We start from the raw sequence: 6,115 nt of genomic DNA, 5'->3' as shown, positions 1-6,115 counted from the left end.
CTCGGCCCCTACGTTACCACTTCTTTTTTGCATTCCAAACCCTCTTTGCTCCCCAAATACGATAAAATGGGTCAATGGATGAAATAAGATTTGTTTGGCTGTTGCTCTCGACTTCCTGCAACAGTATCTGCCTTAGTCTTCTTACCTACAGTGTTTTTCTCTAGGCCCGATTTCAGAATTCACGTTTTATTACTTTGACATATTTGTTCCTTTACTTATTTAAAGGAGATTTACAGGGGCTTTCTGATTTCCGAGTGAAATCCTCGGCTGTAAGAACCATAAGTCAGAGAGGAGAGATGACATGGTTTGACCGAACCTGAGGGCCCCCAAGATTCTACTTCAAAAGCTGAAGGGCTTGTCTTCCCTGTCAAATCCATTTCTTTTTTCTTGAATTCCCTGTGCACAGCACATTCCTGAAGGACCTTGACCTAGATTCTCCAGTGGGGTAAGCCGCTCTCCGGATGTGGTTACATCTGGAGCAGCTGGCAAAGGCGCTAATCCGGGGAGCAGGCGGCACAAGGGAGTGGCAGGCGCCCATTTGCATTTCCTTAGTTGACAAGGGAGAGCACTCATGCCATTCCGTGTGTGTGTGTGTGTGTGTGTGTGTGTGCGCGCGTGTGTGTGTGTGCATGTGTGTGTGTGCGTGTATGTGTAAGGGATTCGGGATGATTATGAGAACCTGGGGCCGGCACCATATACTCTATGTCTCTGTCTCCCTATAGCGTCTGGCACATTCCCCAGCCTCACACTAGGCGCTTGGTGGTTGTCGATTACTTGGTAGATTACCTCTACCCTCTGTGCTGGGACTCCCCTCCTCTCCCACTCTGGAGTGACTCCTCCTCTTCTCTCGTAGTTCTGCTCCACAACCTGAGCCTCCGGATCCAGCCTCCCCTCCCAGCTAGCCCTAAAGTCTGCACTAGGTGTCGCTTCTTTGCACTTCCCTAAGACCTTCTGCTTATACCTATCATAGCCTGTCTCTGTATTTTAATTGTATCCTGATTTCTCTGCCTACCCTTCCTCTGTTCCCCACCACCTCTCCTCCAACACTGGGCTATGAGCCTATTGAGGGCAAAGATTTTTTTATTTCTGGTGGGTTGTTTTTTTTCCTATCTGGAACATTATAGATTCTTTATAAATGTTTGCCAATGAATAAATAAGAATTTGCTCATGCTGCTTTTGGAAGTCTGCTTTATCTGTTGGAAATGATTTCAACTGCAAGTAAAAGAAAAGCTTGCTAACTTACATTGGCTTGTACAAATAGATATTTCTTTTTCTGGTATAGAAAAGAAGCTTGGAGAAGATCAGCTGCTGACCTTGGTTTAGAGGGTCAAGAGGTCAGGGCAGGGGTTCTGTGATTTCCTTGGCCTTTCCTTCATCTTCATAAGATGGTTTTTTAAAGTGCCCAGCTTTTGAGATTAGGTGCAAAGGAGTTGTATTTGTTTTCTATTGCTGTGTAACAAATTGTCACAAACATAGCAGCTTAAAACTACTCAGATCTTTATCTCACAGTTTCTATGGGTCAGGAGTCTGGTCCCTGGTTAACTGAGTTCTCTGCTCAAGGAATCACCAGGCTGCAATCAACGTGTCAGCCAGGGCTGTGCATCAGCAGAGGCTCAGGGTCCTCTTTCAAGCTCACTGGTTGTTGGTAGAAGTCAGTTCCTAGGGCGAGGACCTCAGCTCCTAGAGGCTACTCCATGGCCTCTAGGCCTCTGGTGAACACGGCTGTTTGCTTTCTTCTAAGAGGCCAACAGGAAATCATCTCTCTTTTGACAGGCTCACCTGATTATGTCAGGTCCATCAAAGATAATCTCCCTTTTGATTGACTCAAAGTCAACTGATTAGTAACCTAATCATGGGGGTGATGGCCCACGGTTCCACCCATACTCAAACAGAGGGAATTATACAGGGCATGTACACCAGGAGGCCATCCGAGGAGTCTGCCTACCTCAGGAGTGATGTCAGCTGTGCCTTTCTCTTTCATCTGGAAAGCAAATAGCTTCCCAGAATTCCCCTTAATAGACTTCTGCTTACCTTTCATTGGCCAGAACTATATCACATGGCCACTGTTAGCTGCAAGAAAAGCAGGTAAAAAGGATATCTAGCTTTTCCAACTTCTATAGAAAAGGCAAGGAAAGGAGAGAGGCATAATTATAGAATGTTAGATCTGGAAGAGGACCGAAGATCATTTAGTACAACTTTTCTATTTTCTACGTAGGGAAACTGAGGTCCAAAGAACTCATGTGACTTTCTTGAAGTCATGCATTATTTCCTTTAAAGCACTGTACAAAATTTAGTAACCCTAGCACATTCAGTTTCTCCAGTAGTTTAGTTTATCAAACCTCCAGAAACAGAGGGTTTTATACAAATAACCTAATGATGGAATAATCTCTCTTGAAGTTCATCGCTGATCCATTTTTCTATTACATGAAACTGATTTCTATTCTAATCATAATATGTGGAGCAACCAGCTTAGACAGGAGGAATGGCAGGTCAAGAATAGGGGCAGAGGACAAGTCTGCATGCATGAGTTCAGAGAAAGCAGACACACTCCTGGCTCAGGAAGTCAGTGAAAACATCAAAGAGGGCTGGGATTTAAGATAGGCCTTAAAAGACAGATAAAGTAGCATGGGGAGATCAGAGAAGGGTATTCCACATAGAGGTAAACATACAAATAGGAATAGATGCATTAAACTAACAAAATGTCAAGGATAACAGAGATCAACTCAGTTTGACCAGGCTGGTTTCAGAGAAATCTCTTAAGGGGCTGATTTTTTAGTCTAGGAAACAAGTAATGCTGACTTGAACTTGGAGCATGACAATGGGAATGAAAAGGATGACAGTCCTCTTCAGGACTGGAAGGAAAATTGTGTACGCTGACTGGACGAGTTTTCACTGGGTCTATAAGTACAAGTATGGAATGTGGGTCTGATTCATCTCCCATCCCTGATCCCAAGACCAGTGCCTGCAGATCCTAAATACTCAATAAATGTCTTAAGTTAAATTTATGAATGATTTGGGACAGAAGATAAAGGAAAGGATGGTATCAAGGACCATCTGAGGTTGGATTGGAGATGGAAGGAGGTACAGAATTGAGGAGTGGGTGGAATTCAGTTTCCGACATGTTGAGCTCCAGGTACCTCCCGGAACCCAGGGCTGATGTCTAGTAGGTCATTCAGGAGAGGCACCAAGAAGCAGATGGGCGTGGAGATGTGTATTTGCAGTTTGCAGCTCTGAGGGCACAAAAAGTAGGTAGTAGAGAATTTTGGAGAACACCTACATTTAAGAGGGAGGAAGATAAGCCAGAACCAGAGGTTGAGTAGCTGTAGAATTGACTGGGGGAAAAGATTGTGGATCCAAGAAGACAAGGCAGATGAGTGTCTAAAAGATGGTAGCCAGCAGTTTCTGAACAAGCAGCTTTCAGAGAGAATGGAGGGAGAAACAGAGAGCAAGAGTTTTAGGAGTGAGTACGGAGGAAGAGCTGACAGCTAGTGTAATGCACTGTGAGAAGCTTAGTGATGAGAGGAAAATCAGAGACGACAGAATCAAGGGAAGGTGGTTTGGTTTATTTGCTTTTTAGAATGAGGGTGACTTAGGCACAGTTTCTACCAGGGGGAATGGGTCAGAGGAAAAGGAGAGAATGAATATAAAAGAAAGATCCTGCTGAGCGAAGGTCATAGCATCTGCACAGTGCCGAAGGGTGCATTCAGAGAGGAAGGGGTGCCTGTTGTCTTCTGAAGCAAGAGGAAGAAAAGAGGAGAAAGAAGGAAAGAAAGGCTTTCTCCATCACCCTCTCTGTCACTAACTGGCTTTGAGGAACATCGGGCCACCTTGTTGCCTCCCTGAGTATCAGTCTCCTCTTCTATGAAGTCAGTTGTTGGCCTAGGTGGGCACTAGAGGATGGTGAACTCTATGATTTTTTGCTCCAGACATTTTACTTGTGGCTCCCTCACCTCCCTTGCTGTCCTCAACTCATCAATTGCCAATAGTGGTGGTAATAGCAATAACAGCAGACACTATTTATTGCATGCCTCAAAGGTCATATTCAATTGGGATGGACCTTGAAAAGCTACATGGTAGAGAAATCATTTGAATGTATATATACATATATGCCATCCTTTAAGGTACAATCAAATGATTTCTCCACCATGTAGCTTTTCCACCATCATGTAGCTTTTTCTCCACCATGTTGCTTTTACATATATAAAATGTCTTAGTACATATTATATAAAGTCTTATAGATAATGCAGCATAATGTTTATTCTATTTTTTTCTTTCGTTTCTTTCTTGAGTTCAATCTACACTCGTTTCATTTCTTGCTGGTTTTCTGTCTGTATCTGTACTTAGTTTTTGAATTTATGATTCAAGATGTTTTTCATATTCCCAAATGCTTGTTTGAGGACTTATAATTCGGTTTGGAGAGTTGTGTTACACTTTTCTTCCACTTTGTCATTATTTGGGGGAGGAATTTTTATCAGCTGAACTGTTTGTATTCTTTTTATTTTTAGTTTAGTCATTTTGCTTAGATGAAGACTGATCTGCATGTCTGTGGACTGGGCCAGAGGGCTGGGGTGGTTGCAAGATTCCTAGTTCAAGAGCGCCCTCTCCTGTCAGTGTAACAAAGTATGATTTTTCTTTCTTTTTAAAAAAATTTTTATTTATTTATGTATTATTATTATTATTTTATGGAAGAAGAATGATAGGCGAAGGGATTGGGTTTCCTTCCATTTTGGAGGGAGGGAGGGTCTGGCACGTTTCCAAATTTCCCCCTCAAATTCTTTCCCCCACTCTGCATGATTTCTGGAGGAATCTTCTACTTTCCTTTTGACCCTTTTCACCCGAAGCTTTATCTTTCCAAGACGGCCTCCTAGCACCGTGCACACAAGGTTAAGTGCCTTCCCCGTAGTAAGTGTTCCGATCTACCAGTGGGCTTTTTCAGTATCTTCAAACTTAGTGCGGATCTTCTCTTTCTGGTGGTGGTTTTAAATCACTCTTAAGTCTACCACTAGCTCCTCTTTTCTATGCTCTGCACAGTTTTCCCCAAACTGACTATTTTCCTGAGAGGCTTGCATCAGGAGTGTGGGAGGCCACTTGTTGGGGTTTAGTGTTTCATTTTCTGTTTACAGTTAATTTGAAGTTTGGACATTTTGTTTTTTAGTTAGCTGAAGACATGAGTTTTATGTAGTTTTATTCAATATATTTTTTGTTTGTTTGTTTTTTGGGGGGGATATGTTGGGAGATTCAGAGTTATGCCACCACCGTTATCTTGGCTACCTGGAATTTCTCCATAATGTTTACTCTAAATTTGTCTAATTTTCCAACAAGATTGATAGGAGTCCATTGACTCAAATTATCTCATTCTGCTCTTTAAGCTCCTGTGTTAGTTAAGAATTAAATTGGGATGCTGGTTAGGGAGACCCAAAAAACAGTGGTTTAAACAAATCGGGGTTTTTTTCTTGCGTAACGAGAGGTAGGTGGTCGTGGGCGTTGGTTCAGCAGCACAGTGATGTCAGTGTTGATCTCTGTGACCATCTTAACCTTTCTCTCACGGTTGTCATAGTTATAAAAGCTGCTCCATCACCAACAGTCCGTCTAGAATCCAGCTAGAAGAAGAGAAGAATGCCAAGCACAAAAGGCATTTGTCAGGTGTCAGCTCCATTTTAAAGATCTTTTCTGAAAGCCCTATCCAATAACTTATTTTTTTAATTAATTTTTTATTGATGTTTTAATAGTTTTTAACATTGTGAAATTTTGGGTTGTACATTTTTGTTTGTCCATCGCCATATATATGTCTCCCTTCACCCCTTGTGCCCACCCCCCACCCCCACCACCATAGCTCCTGGTAACCACAATACAGTTTTCTCTGTCCATGTGTTGGTTTATATTCCACATATGAGTGAGATCATACAGTGTTTGGCTTTCTCCCTCTGGCTTATTTCACTTAATACCCTCCAGGCCCATCCATGTTGTTGCAAATGGGACGATTTTGCCTTTTTTTATGGCTGAGTAGTATTCCATTGTATATATATATATACCACATCTTCTTGATCCAATCATCAGTCGAGGGACACTTAGGTTGCTTACACTTCGTGGCTATGGTGACTAATGCTGCAATGAA

Source organism: Diceros bicornis, chromosome 10 (assembly GCF_020826845.1).
Source record: "Diceros bicornis minor isolate mBicDic1 chromosome 10, mDicBic1.mat.cur, whole genome shotgun sequence".
NCBI classification, from domain to species: domain Eukaryota; kingdom Metazoa; phylum Chordata; class Mammalia; order Perissodactyla; family Rhinocerotidae; genus Diceros; species Diceros bicornis.
Note: the sequence above shows the minus strand (reverse complement) of the source record.